Source organism: Quercus lobata, chromosome 2 (genome assembly GCF_001633185.2).
Source record: "Quercus lobata isolate SW786 chromosome 2, ValleyOak3.0 Primary Assembly, whole genome shotgun sequence".
Taxonomy (NCBI): Eukaryota; Viridiplantae; Streptophyta; class Magnoliopsida; order Fagales; family Fagaceae; genus Quercus; species Quercus lobata.
In genome coordinates, this window is record NC_044905.1 from 19,499,479 (window position 1) to 19,515,344 (window position 15,866).

The window sequence follows — 15,866 nt, forward strand, 5'->3', positions numbered from 1 at the left end:
CAATCTCCGGATTGCTTGCTTCTCCTTTTATATTAGCCTGTATCCATTATCCTACGTCCACGTGTAGGATCGACTTTCCAGGACTGATACTTGTCCCATCAGCCCATACCCAAAGTGGTTGGGGGTGGTTGTAAAAGCTGAAGAGTATGGCTCTGTCAGGTGCAGGGTATTCAATGGCAGTAATAGCAGCTTTCCCTTTATCCTTGGTTGTTATACTATCCAGCGTCCCCTTCTCTATTGACATAGATATTTTATATTTTTTCCAAAACTGTTCTTATACCGTTCTTGCCCTTTCTTTCAGGGGGACCTCGGATATGCCGAGGATAGAATTATCCTCGACTATGTCTCAAGACTACTTGGACTTTTATTACACGTCCTCGGCTATACCCCTCCTCGGCTCGGGCCTTGGGCCCCAATGTAAAAATGGTCCAGGACTACAAATTCTTGGGCCCCACAATAGCCCCTCAAAATCCTGCTGTCCGACCTCTTAGTCGGAGAGGACGGTTTTGGCGATGCCCAGCCTTTATTACAGTTCGTTCAGCTCTAACCTTCATTAGTGTTGGTGTCCCTTCATCTATTTAGTAAATGCGCTGGGTTACGAGACATTCATCTAGATTTTCACACTGGGCGCTCCTACCGTTTCAATGTACGAGGCGCATCTTTAATAGATTTACACTACGAGGCCGATCAAATCTGACGGTTATAGATGATATTGGGGAGTTGAACAGACGCTAACTCATTTGCAGATCTTCTTGGAAATCTGTACGGATTAAATGCCACTGAATTTACCTTTCATATAAGAAGCCAAACGAGAGGGTATTCCCTTCGTGTAAAGACTCTTTAACCTTCCTAAAGCCTCAAACCTCAAGCTGTGCTCAAAGTCTTCCTTATCAGCATAGCCAAAACTTATAGTGTGACACGTTTGAAGTAAAAGCGGGGATGAAAAGATCACATCCTTCTCAGAAGCGTTATGTCCCTCCAAAGTTTAAGATGGCTCGGTCAGGGCAGGGTTGGCAGAGACTCAAGATGCTTCCCATCCTCCTTCAGCCAAAATCCGAAGCAGGTGCTAGTCGCATCAAGCTTTTGATGCGATTGAGCTGGGGTTATCCATTATCAGTACCAGCCGCTCTCTTATGAGCATAGCTAATATGGCACCAGCATGTTAGGAGTCAGGGCTGACGCAGGGATTAAGTATCTCTGCTTCTTCCTTTGTTCCTTCATTGATGCCTCCTTTTGCCTTCCCTTCTTCTTCTTTCCCATCACCAGATCCATCCTGGTGCTTTTCCTTCTTCCTCTTCTTCTCCTCAACCATCAAAAGAGGTTCTCCTCTCAATATGGTAGCTACTAGAGCAGAATTTAGCAAGACTTCTTATTTTTGTTGCTCTTTTTTTTTATTCTAGTTCTTGTAATTTGTTTCCTATATAGGCTTGTTTAGGCCCTTCATTGTACGATGTACTACTTCTTTACGTTAATAAAAGTTGCCATTGTTTTATTCTATGTATTCTTTCTTTCCTGCAATGGTTATGCCGTGAATGGACGTACTACCGTATAACTTCTTTTTATTTTTATACTCTGAACGATGCTTAGGGCCGAAATCTCTGTTAATAAAAAGACCTTACTCTGCGCTTATTGAAACTATCCAGCATAATAATGCCGATTTGAACAAATGATACTTAGCGCAGAAATCCTTACTAAGAAAAAAAGAAAAAAATGTTATTATGAGCTTCTTAGATCTGTCTGGCATAAAAATGCTGACCTGAGAAAACGATACTTAGGGCCGAAACCCTTACTAAGAAAAAAGATGTTATTATGAACTTATTGAAGCTATCGTGCACAATAAGACCGACTTGAAAAAGGGTTGTACCCCAAACTGAACGAGATGATGGCTGAATGCTCGGTGCTGTGTAGGAAGTAATCATCCGAGGATATGTAACCCAAAATGAACAGCCCCTGCGGGTCGCTAGGTAATAAGGCGTTTCGCCATCCTCCTAATGATCTTCATAGCCTTAGTCTTTTCTGGTATTTGGTCCGAGGATTGGGCGACTTAGAATTCTCCTTAAGTAGCTGATTTTTCCATAGGTTTGAGTCGGAGGACCATGCAATACCTTGATTCTGTCCAAAACTTGATTTTTAAGTAGTTGGTTTCCCCATAGGTTTGAGTCCAAGGATCATACAATACCTTGGTTCTGTCCAAAACTTAGCTTTTTAAGTAGTTGGCTTCCCCATAGGTTTGAGTCCGAGGACCATGCAATACCTTGGTTCTGTCCAAAACTTGATTTTTAAGTAGTTAGTTTCCCCATAGGTTTGAGTCCGAGGACCATGCAATACCTTAATTCTGTCCAAAACTTGATTTTTAAGTAGTTGGTTTCCCCATAGGTTTGAGTCCGAGGACCATGCAATACCTTGATTCTGTCCAAAACTTGATTTTTAAGTAGTTGGTTTCCCCATAGGTTTGAGTCCGAGGACCATGCAATACCTTGGTTTTGTCCAAAACTTAGCTTTTTAAGTAGTTGGGGGAATTAACCCCTCGGCTATGGCGTGGGACCGTGGTTTAGGGGGATTAGCTCCTCGGCCAAGCCCCTAGAACCATCCGCGCTACTGACGCTACGAAGCATAGCCCCTAGTGGAACTTTATGCTAGGACACTACAACCGGCTATTGGAAATGATGTGGGGGATTGTCTCAACCCACCGCCTGTACCAAGATACAAGCTCTTCCCACAGACGGCGCCAATTGTAAGGACTCAATTTGTAACGACCCAAAATGATATTGGGTTCGCACGTAAAAAAAGCCCAAACAATATCATTTGTAGAGTGTGGGTTTGAAAGGCTAGGCCTTGGTCACCGGACGGTGGTTAGTCGTGGTGTTTATACAGAATTAAACCGTGTTCGCTCGAAGAGTCTTTCTCTTTGAGGCAATCTGGGAGGCTCTGGTTCTTGGCCTTTTTTCCCAACCACAATCTTCGGATTGCTTGCTTCTCCTTTTATATTAGCATGTATCCCTTATCCTACGTCCACGTGTAGGATCAACTTTCCAGGACTGATACTTGTCCCATCAGCCCATACCCAAAGTGGTTGGGGGTGGTTGTAAAAGCTGAAGAGTATGGCTCTGTCAGGTGCAAAGTATTCAATGGCAGTAATGGCAGCTTTCCCTTTGTCCTTGGTCGTTATACTATCCAGTGTCCCCTTCTCTATTGACATAGATATTTTAGATTTTTTCCAAAACTGTTCCTATACCGTTCTTGCCCTTTCTTTCAGGGGGACCTCGGATATGCCGAGGACAGAATTATCCTCGACTATGTCTTAAGACTACTTGGACTTTTATTACACGTCCTCGGCTCGGGCCTTGGGCCCCAATGTAAAAATGGGTCAGGACTACAAATTCTTGGGCCCCACACATGTCTATATGTATAATGATATTAATATGTGTTTAAATATCTTTTAATGCTAATAAATATTATATAAAATTAAGGGTTTGGCTTATTATAAGTATTTTTTAACTGAAATTTACTTTTATCTAATGAGAAATTATCATATTACCTGCTGACTCACTAACTAAATTAAAATGTGGATATTAAAACTCACTACCACGCCATTCTATCTCAATAAGAAACTAATTACATGTCTAATTGAAAAAATACTGGAGGTAAACTAACCCCTAAAATTAAAGTTGTTAAGCATCTTGTAACCAAGGTTGTTAAAGTTGTTAAGCATCTTGTAACCAAGGTTGTCAAAGTCGAATCCTATATAGGATCATAGAAGATCAATGGAATCGTGGATCATAGGATCGGATCATTAATCATAATATCTACTTTTTGGGGAAAAAAAAAACTAAAAACAAATTGATAGTCACTTTGTATGTTGATTAATCTCATAAAGTATGAATTCATCTGTAAAAAAATAAATTTTATATAAAAATAAAAAAATAAAAAAAAGATATACATCAATATAATGTCTTCTTTATACCATGAATTGCTGCCTGACCTATGTCTATAACTATACTTTATATTAATAAAACAACTATATTTAAGTTATAACACAATGTATCCAAAGAGTTCGTCAAATGTTTAATTAACTACCATCAACACATTTGGAAAATATTTTTCAAGTTGAAATCCAAAATAAGTTTGTAAATGGCAACTAGCTAACTATAATGTAAAATCCAATAGTAATATAAAAATAAATGTGAAGTGAACATTTAATTATCTATTCTAAGATTCATATCATAGCCACCGTCATAATCATCATCATCATCATCATCATCATCATCATCATCTACTTATGTCATCCATGTCCTTCCCAGCATCAACATCCATAAGATGATCATTAAAATCACTAACTTTCTCAAATCCCGGTGATTCATCATCGTCATTGGCATCATCATTCTCATCATGAGATTCATCATCAATATCATGAACTAACACACTTTTTCCTCTTGCAGCAATTCTTGAACTCTCATCAACACCTTACATTGAAAACCAAAGGTACAACATTGCTTGGGCTTCTTCTTTTTTTAAGCCAACCTAAAGCAAACTTGGGTTTTTAGTATGATCATTTAGGATCGTAGGATTGGTCTGATCCTACCAATCCCACACGTTCCTACCAATCCTACATAGGATGCTAAAAAATGCATGATCCTACTATGATCCGGGTCATTTTGTTCTCGTAGGATCATAATTATCAAATTATCAAATGAGATATTTAAGGTTCAAATCTTCCCTCTACCATTACAATTATCAAATTATCAAAAATAAATAAATATGAATATCAAATCAATGCTTTTTTTTTCTTTTTGTATAAGTCAAAAAATTGTTTAAGATTATAAGGTTTCAAAAAATAATGTTAAGGATATATAATTATCCATGCATGTTTAAATGCTACAAATTCAATTTGATTTCTTAAATTAAGAGGTTTTTTTCCATTTAAATTATTTCAAAATCATTGTAAATTTACCAAGGCCTTGTAGGATTGTAACTCAACTCACACCTATTGGAGTTTCCAATAGAAACATCTAGAATTCAAATCCTCCCTCTTTTATTGTTATAGCTTACATTTTTTTATGAGAATAATCATTGTAAACAATTAAAGTTGCATTCACAATCAAAATTTTCAATAAAACTCCATGAGAAAAATGTAACCTTTGGATCTTTATCCATGGATGTAGGCCATAAAAAACTCTCATGTCTTATGTCCTATTTTTACCTCACATTATCACAAATTTTTACAAATTAGTAGGGATAGCAAAAAATTTCCCCCATCCTTAGTCCGCCTTTGCCCCATGACCATGAGGGTTTTCCCCATCCCTAATAGATAACAAGGCAAGGAAGGGGACAAGTCTCTTGCTCATCCTAATTCATCTCAACCCATCCTACCCCGGGCCCATATATATGTGTGTGTGTAAATTAATATTTTTTTTTATATATATCCTATTTATAATTTACTTTTGTGTACATATCCTATTACCATCTCCTACAATGTACACTTACTTTCTCTCTCTCTTAGCAATCTCACGGTTGCCCTACCTTTGTGTTTCATCCTTATCTCTTTAACATATGTTGAAGTCATCTTTGCCCTACCTTTGTGTTTCATCCTTATCTCTTTAATGTATGTTGAAGTCACCTTATTAAGGATGGAAAAATACCTTCAACCCACAGCGAACCCTTTGTGCTTCATTCTTATCTCATTAATGTATGTTGAAGTCAACTTTGCCCTACCTTTATGTTTCATCCTTATCTCATTAATGTATGTTGAAGTCACCTTACTAAGGATGTAAAAATACCTTCAAACCATTGCAAACTAGCGCTTCCTGGCTCCTACCTGATCCCTATGAGATTCTAACACAAAGACACACTACAAACTCCACTCGAAAGCCATGGTAAATTCTAAGAGAATAGGGGGCAAGTTATACTATACACAATACACTCTCTTAAGTAATGTGGCCCTTTTTTTTAGCACGCGCACACACACAAAGGGAGTACAAATGAGATTCTAACATAAAAGTACACTACAAACTCCACTCAAGAGTCATGAAAAGTGTATACTTTCTTACACTACCCCCTCAAGTTGTTCACTCAATTCTTAATGAAATGTAAAACATGTAAAAGTCAATTTGTTGTTATGTTGATGAGTCTAGTTAACAGGTGCCTTTAGGGAATATACTAATAAAATATTTTATGAATGTTTTATTATAACTTTTACGAGAAATATAAAAAACTGTTAAAAAATTATTTTTTTTTCCATAAAAAATGTATAAAAATACTTCATAAACCAATATCCTTAGAGCATTCTTTTAATTTTTCCCAATTTTGATTGAAGTAAGATGAAGTAAATAGAAAGGCAGATGAGGCAACTGGGGAGGCTCTTATGTTTTGACTTTTGATCTCTCAACTAATTTTCTTATTAAAAATTGGTGAAAAATAAATCACCATTTACCCAAAGCCTGACTTCAAACTTATCGTCTCGAGAAGAAATGTGAAAGGTAGTTGTAATTATTTATTAATGCTTTTATTATAAGCTGATTACAGACAATACGTTAAAAAAAAATGCTCACTGACACTTTTTTTTTTAGAAGAAAACGCGATGTACACTTTTTTTTTTTTTTTTTTTTTTTTTTTCAGGACACTGATATAAACTACATGCATATACCGCAGAAAATGTGAAGTGGTGGATATATCTTGCCGCGCAATTACTGCTATCAAATTATCAATATTTAAAACGTTTTGTACCCAAATCTAACTCCTACGATTGAGACAATTACATGAACCTTTCACATCTATTGGACGTATTTGTTTTGGAGAAAGGTTAACATCTTAAGTGTTATACCTTAGGTTTCTCTTTTAAAATTTAACCATAAACCTACTTAACTAAAAAATTCACTTTCATCCCATGAGAAAAAAAATCCACATAGCAGAATCTTAAAAAATGAATCTAAGGAACAACACCTAAGTATAAGGGTGTCAATTGGGTTAGCGTGTCGAGTTCGTGTCATGTCGAGATAAGGGTATTCGACTAAATGGTTTAACCCTAACCCGACCCATTTAATAATTGTGTCATGATCCTTCAATCCTAACACAACCTGTTAATAAGACGGGTTGACCTGACCCAACCCATTTGACCCGCTTAATAAACGAGTCATATTAGGTTAACACGAATGTAACACAATTCATTTTAACCTGCATAATATTAAATATAACATCCATCTAGAAATAATTTTTTTTACATCCCAAAAACGGTGCATACAATTTAAGTCTTCAACCCATGTTCAAAATAATATAGTTCAACAAAAATATAACATTCATCTAGAAATAAGTTCTTTACACTCCAAAATAAGTGCACACTTCAACCCAAATTAAAAATGCCATAGTTTAACAAAAATAAAATAACATAGTTCAACAAAAATATAATATCCTAGGAACTCGCCAAATGCTAAGTATTAATATTGAAAGAATTGGAGCAAACAGTAGGCTAATCCTGACTGTGCTACGATTATCATCCATAGATTCTAGTTTATAAACTATCTCAATAAACCCACTTGCAAGATATGCAGACAGTGTCTAACACTAATACCAAAAAAAAAAAAAACACGCGGCACAAGAAAGAAGCTACAACCGTGGCTGTAATCAACAATTAATATATCTCATATATTAATAACGGCACATGGGTTCAAAATTTATAGAACAAAAACATTATGCAGAAAAAATTACTGCAGAATTTTGAAACACCAAGAAAACGGTTTTTTTTAATTCTAAAACTCACTAAACACATGAGAGAGAGAGAGAGAGAGAGAGAGAGAGAGAGAGCAATAACCAGTTTGAAACTTTGAGTATGAGAATTGGGCGTGAGACTATAAGATAGTAGAGTAAGTAGTACAGCTAAAATAAAAAAATAAAAAAAAATTTAGATATTTATAAGAAGGTTTAGAGATTTAGGGTTTGTAGGGTTTAGAGATCTAGGGTTTGTGAAGTTTCAATTTTCAATTATATCCCTTGTAAGTTTTTGTAATTACTCACTTTTCTTTTTAAATTTAAAATATATATTGGATATTAAATGTATTTGACAGATCTAAAATAAAATGAATATTTATTTGTTATATGAGTTAAACGGGTTGTGTTAAGTGGATCATTTCGGGTTGACACAAATAAATTGACGTGTCAAACGTGTCTATTGTAGGTTACATAGGTTGACCCGCTTATGACACGTTTCTTATCGTGTCGCTTTCGGGTCAAGCCGTTTATGAGCAAAACTCATTAAGGCCCAACCCTAACCCGCAAAAATCTGTGTCGAGTCTATGTCATGTTCGTGGGTTGGGTCGAACATTGACACCCCTACCTAAATACTGTACCTAAGTCTTACTCTATTAGTAAACTATTTTAGAAAATTTTTTATAGGAAAAGAAAAAAAAATGTAATTAATGTTTTAACAATTTTTTCTATTTCTCACAAATGTTATGTAAAAATTTTCCTAACATTGTTTGTTAATAATTATACTAAGAACACCCATCTTTATTTTGTTTAATGGATTTAAATTTTTCTTTCAAAAAATAAAATATTATGTTTATGAGCACACTATCCTAAGACCACGGTTTGATCTTAAAAGTATGTCTCAACCAAGTGGGCCAAGAGGCGGAGGATTGGAGGTCGCTACCTGACTTAAGTCCATTAACTAACTTGGACCCTTTACAAAGGCCTATGCACCAGACATTAGGTCCAAAGTTAAGGTACGAGTGCGCAAAAAATAAATGATGCAAGTTCTAATCAAGGCTTGGGTTTGATACAATTTCCTTAAAACAAATGATACATTGAGACTCTTGGGCACCTGTCTCCCATAAAACAATGATCATAGCAAATAGAAGCACAATAATTTGAATGTTGCAAAGTAAATTGTGCCTCTTTGTCTCTCTTTGACTATGATCGTGAGATGCAAAAACTAAAAACTATTTGAAATAAATGAGAGACTCACTATTTATAATAGTGCAACATGAACATAAATTGTTTTAGAAAAAAAAAAAATAGCATACAGTAATAGACACTTTACATTTTGATAAATAATAAATAATTATTTAATGTTAAACAACCCACAAGGACATGTGCCCATAATAAGTATATAAATTTATAAAATGTCTAATTTCTTTCCTACGTCTAACTCATGGATTTAACCACTTTAAACCATGTTTAATTTGGTATTTTAAGATTCAATTTCAATTCACTCCTTAAATGGTCTTGGACAAGTAACCACATCACATTAATCTCTTCATGGAAGATGACACGTTCCAATTTGGACCAGACTCAAAGAATGTATGAGTCCCACACTTTAATTTTGGCTCAAAAATAGCAATTCAAACATTTGCTGAAACCCATTTTTTCCATAAGATGTTTTGATTTATCTATTATATATAAGGGATGTACAACAAAGAAAATATTCAATTGCATCATCATCTTCATCTTCATCTTCTTCTTCTTTTTTTCTTTCTTTCTTTTGCAAATTCATCACTTTAATTATTTGAAAAGGAAAGAATTTGTGGAAGACGCTACTCCAACACTGTGCAAATTAATAATAAACTAATACAATGAGAGTTGAAAAAGGAATGGATCTCCGGGAACCAGAGACCACGCCCAAAAAGCCCCTGATGTACCAACCATCAAACTTCTCCTTTTTCATTAAAATACTTAAATAGGTAACTTTGGAGTCCCTAGGTGTCATGGACCACCTCTTTTTTGTAGCTAAAAGGTTGATAATCGATCTTAAAAGAAAGGGGCAAACCAAAATTCTTAAATGCATGGGAGAATTTTAGTAAAAACCATTAGCTCCTTTTACTTCTTTTGGTAAAAACTAGAAAGGGACTTCTTTTTTTATTTATTGGTTACCTAACAGGTATTTATTAACTTCAAAGAAAAAAAATAGAGAGAGAGAGAGAAGGTACATCTCGGGTAGGCTACACCTTAGAGAAAACCTTTTACACTGTAATCTACGCACAATTCTTATCTCAATTAGGCCTAAATCGCAACTAAATTGAACGTAAAAAAGCATCGATCATAACTCATCATTCATCTAAATTGGTCTTCTTTTTTTTCTCACTTGCCAAAAATTTGTTACTCATAATTTCTGAAAATTCTAAAGAATGAGACCAGATTTGAAAACCTTTGAGATATATATCATAATTGTATAAACACGTACAGTTCTATAATCTGGGAGTGAAATTGGCATGGACAGTTTCAAAAGTGTTTAATTATAAGGAATACAATGGGTATCCTAAGAGAGCATATTAATGACAAAAAGAGAAAAAAAAAATCATTTCTACATTTTTTTAAAAAAATAAAAATTATCTCTTTGAGGTCCAGGTCGGTGAATTTGGAATCAAATTTACTTCTTCAAAAAATATATGATTTTATGTTTAGAAAATATTATTTTGAGATTTTAAAAACTTAGTAAAATACAAAAATGTGGTCTAGGGTCATGATTGGAAAAAGAATCAATTTGGAGGAAAAATGATGCATATTTGTGAAGTTGAGGAGGAAACCCTCCAGCATTTATTTATTGAGTGCCCAATTGCAAAAATTATTTGGTCAGTTCTCCTTAGCCTATTAAATTCTTCGAAATGAATTTTAAATCTATTATTGACTTGGAAAAAATTGTGCTACATTAAGGGGAAAGGCCAAGTCTACCAAAAGAAGAATCAAGGAACTTCATATTATTTGTGACACTTTGCTGCAACATAATATGAATGATAAGATATCAAATTCTGAGGCAAATCGAAAGGGTAGTAATTGAAAACCGTTATCAAACAAATCCTAAATATTGCTAGATGTGTTTTTTTGCTTAAAATAGTGATAGATGTGTTTTGGATTAAAACACTTCTAGCAAGGAACTAATTTTTTTGCTAAAAATATTGCTAGATGTGTTTTTTTTGTGTAATCAAGAAGAAAAGATCTCTTTTATCCAACAAAAGAAGAAGAAGAAAAAAAGATCTCATCTCCACCATCCCTGATTTTTGCTTAAGTATTCTTGAGCTAGGTGGATCATTTCCATCCTCTGTTATTTCTTTTTTGGTTTTATTTTGTAACAATACTTTACATTAAAAAAAAAAAAAAAAAAAAAGGGAAGAAATTGACAAATTGTTGTCTAGGGTTTCTGATTTTGAGTCTAAGGATTTGACTATATTAAATACGTTTTTCTTCTCAGGATAGAATTCTTAACCAAAAGAAATAGAACCATCAAGCTTAATACCTATCATAAAATCTAAGTCATAAATTTTCACCAAGGCTAAGAGGGTATTGTTATTTGTGGGGGCCCGAGGACCGAGGAAGGATATAATGAACTGTAGTTTTCACTATTAAGGCATCAAGAGCCCGAAGAGGGGATCTACCCAAGGATAGGATGAGAAGAGACAAAAAACTTCTGGGAAGTTCGAATGAGGAGGATGGGATATAGAGAGAGAATCATGGAAGGTGAAGGAAGTTTCTAATGAGAGTCCACCTACTGCCTCTGTATTAAATGTCTGGCAACGGCTTTATCAACTATATTGATGAGGAAGTAACCAGTGAAATTCACAGCTAAGCAGATCCTTCTACCACCTTCAACAGAAATTTAAGGGGACAAGTGTCATAGGGAGAGTTTGGGTAGGTGGAGATGAAGGGCCAAGATATGATGGACTGAGAAGTATATAAGGGAAGGGAACTTCCAGATAAAAGGGGGTAGAAAAATTGGAAGAAGAAGATTGAGAGAAAGAAAGTGAACAGTGTACCATTCTGTATAAGAACTGCCTCCTCGGGCTAGCTTAATTATAACAAGCCTCATATATATATAAACTTTGATCTTTAGTCATTCTTGCCCTGTTATTGTCCTCGGGCTAAACCCCTTCTCCTTTGTTTTCAACCCACTATTTTACAAATATTTATTGATTTGGGCCTAGTTGGACTGCACTAATTTCATTGTTCTAGGTGAGTTTGGAGTCTTTGGATAGCCTGATTTTTGTGTCCTTACATTATTTTTATTGTTTTTGCAAGTATTTGCATTATACAAAGTTCTATTTCTAAATTTTTTGATGTTGGTATCTCACACACTCCCTTGAAGACTACAAAGTTATATCTCTTGTAATAGACACATCAAATCACCCACGAGTCATTTAATTTTATGCTACTTTGTCAAAATTGATTCCCACCAACCTCTCATTGTTATTTATTAATTGTTTTATAATATAGATAACTCAGTATATTTATTACAAAAGATTTTTTTTTTTTTTTTTTTGGTGGTCTTGACTCGTTTGACTATATTAAGAACGTTTTTCTTCTTAGAAAAGGACTTTTAACAAAAAGAAATAGTACCATGACTTAATATCTATCATAAGGTTCAAGTCACAAATTTCCACAAAAAGGCTAAAAGGGTATTGTTATTTTTTTTGTTTTTGTAAGTACTTGTTTTTGTTTTTTAATGTTCATGTCTCATACACTCCTTTGAAGACTAAAAGTTTTATCTCTTCTAATAGGCTATGAAACAAATCGATAAGTGAACATTGTCTAATTTAATTTGGGTTTGGATTAGGTCGAGTGTATCTAGTGCACTGGACCTGGTCAAATGATCACACGTGTTCAAAAATAGATACATGTCACCATCTTAATGAATCCAGTGCTATTGGACTCAAACTGCCCCCATTTAATTTTTGCTCATTTGTCAAAATTGATCCGACCAACCTCTCATTATTATTTATTAATTGGTTTATTGTAGAGTTTTTTTTTTTTTTTATTGCTGAGAAAAATAAGAATTATAGAAATGACTTGTGGTAGGTTATTACAAGAGATACTATTTCTCTCCTCTTGAAGAAAAGATATTTTTGAGTGCTTTGCTTCTCTCCCATCTCCAATCCATATCAATGGGATCCTTTGTCAAGGAATCTTGACAAGTTGGGCATTGCAACCCCATGTGATAACTTTCTAGGAATCATCATCAACAAAATGGATGACTTTATTTTTTGGTCAAGTTACTCTCAGTCTCAGACGTGCTGCTGGAACAGCTAGGTGGGTTTCAATTTTCATTTGAGATCATAATTGCTAATGGAATTTGTCATTTGTGTTAAGCCAAATAGGGAAAACAGAATATGAAATATCATAGGTTTTTTAATGAATTTTTAGGCTTTAACTCCAATTGTATGACAGAATTATATATGAATAGTTTAGGAAGGATTACAACTAGTCTGGCTTAATTATGAATTTCTCAGATCATGTTACCTATCTTAGAAGTTGACTCCTTTTTAGTTTTTAATTCACAAATCTACCATTAAATTATTACGTTGTCTAATTATAACTCCATACTTGCAATATTCTAGACTTTTTGACACTTTACTATTCTCCCGGGTATGTATAATCCCCCATCCTACACACACATTATTTATTTTTATATTAAAAAAAAATTGATTAAAAGATTGCATACTGTCACTTGAATTTTAAGTAGCTTATTTTCCATGCTAACTGGAGCAAGCTGGAATGGCAATTTTGATAGGTTTTAAAAAATTGTCTTATTTTTCTTTCCTAAACGTGGCTCCATTCGAAGGGAAAAACACGGTTCTTGGTTTTCACTATTTGTGAGTCGAATTCTTAGGATACATCTAGTATGTAGGGATAGATTCAAGATTAAAATAGTTATTCCTTATCTTCTCAACCAAAAAAAAAAAAAAAAAATTATTCCTTTCAAATATTTAGTCAATTATTTTGTTGAGCTTTCATTATGGAGAAGAGTAATTTCTTACTCAATGATTTGTGACAGATGTTCCTTGACTTACATGATAGATTAAAAAAATAAAGACTCCAACAAATCATAGTTGGCTGTCCGTCCCTAAAAAAATTTCTCTCTCTCAAAATAGTGCAACCATACATGGTTAATGTTTATTTTTATAATATGTTTAACATTTGTAATTATTTGTTCCGCTAGCCTTTACTTTGTAATTATTGGTTTCATACTCTTTGTCGTAACAGTGCAACAAATCTTTATAGGTTTTCGCACTAGGTTTCCTCTCATACAAAATTGTATTTATATTAAATTTATTTAGGAAACATCTATATATTTTTTTTAATTACATGTGTGTTTTATTATGTCAATATTCAAGCATGTGTTGTCAATTATTTTTCTTTTTTATTAATTTCGAAATATTAATTTGGAACAAAGGACAATTATATTAACTATACATCTATTCAATATAGATGATTACTGTAGCAATATGTAAAATTAAAAACACATATTTATAGTATCATCTAAATATATATAGATGATCATTGTCTATATGGTACCAAAGAAAGATTTTTTTTTTTTTTTAAAGGATTATTGGGAACAAATAATAAAGAAAAAATTAAAATAAATTAAAATAAATATTTAAATTAAGTGGTAAGAGAATAAATAATGGGATGTATGGTATATTATTAAAGTAATTACAAAAAATAAATAAAGTGACTTCCTGGTAAAATGTGTTATTTAATATGCATAACGGAATATGAATGCACTAACTTGATAAGAGTATTTTAGAAATTAAGTTTGACTAGAATATAATTTCATCATAGTATTCACATATTGTAGCAAATTGTGGAATGCTGATTCAAGGTACAATTTTAGAAATAATTATTCAAATATTTGAACTTCTTGTATTATTGGTAATAGTAATACCCATTTATTTTCCTAGATGATTATCCTTCCACTGAACCAAGCGTATATGCCTTTAGAATTAACCCACAGTTTCTTCCCATCCTAGGTAGCACGAGATCCAACCCCCCAAATTTTTAATGCAATCACCTGCTAATCTATCAATAGACCACCCAAATTGTCAGTAAGCATTAACATCTATAAACAAAGATACGAAGAATTTTTCTAGCAAAAAAAAAATATATATATATATATATATTGAAACAATAATTTTGCTTAATTCAAAAACATTAATTTTGCTTAATTTTTTCAAAACAAATTTGTTACACCATTTACATTATTCCCGTAAATCTTCTGTGTGGAAACTTCAGCATCCTAATTAGTGAATTAGTCATAAATCATAGACATATAATGTGAGGATTTTCTTTTTCTTTTTCTTTTTTGGTTGAAAATTGTTACTCGGGTAGCCAATTTTTTTTTTTAGTGTCGCACTCGGCACTCTCATTAGAGCTGAATTGGCAAAGCAACAATTGGTCTTTATGACAATAAATGGTTTAAATAATTTGTCTCCTTGACTTCTTTTGATAATTAAACATTTACTAAACCTCAAATCTCTTATTCGAGTTAAATGAGAATAAATTTTACTAATTAAACTAATTAAAATCTACTTATTTCCGACTTTGTATATTTATTTTTGTGCCAAAACTCCTACCTAGGCCTAGTTCTTAAGCAAAATTCTTTGATTTTTTTTATTACAAATCTTTTTGAAATTGAGTCCTCAAATTCATGAGAATTGAAACACAGGTATGTTGGGACGTTAGAGGCGGATTGATCCTTGCGAGTTGTGATGAATACCATGTACCTTGATCTTGATCTTCATGTTCTAAATTCTAATTAAACATCACCTTTGCCACATCATCGAAAGTACTTTCTGGGATAGGATTGCATCATTTGATGGATCTTGCTTAATTATTACTTTAACAGGGTTGCATCATGTGATGGGTACTTTAATATATAGGGTTGCATCATTTGATGGATCTTGCTTATTTATTATTTCTTTAATTAATGAGCTCAATTCCTCCCCGCTAGTCATTTGAATGAAATTTCATTCAATCATTGGAAGGTAGAAAAATCAAATTAGTGGTAAAATCTAAAACAATAGGTTGGTGTCGGTCACGAAATGGTGTAACAAATAATCAATTTGTATTTGATTTGTATATATGTGAGTACAATCTTCTGTATAAAT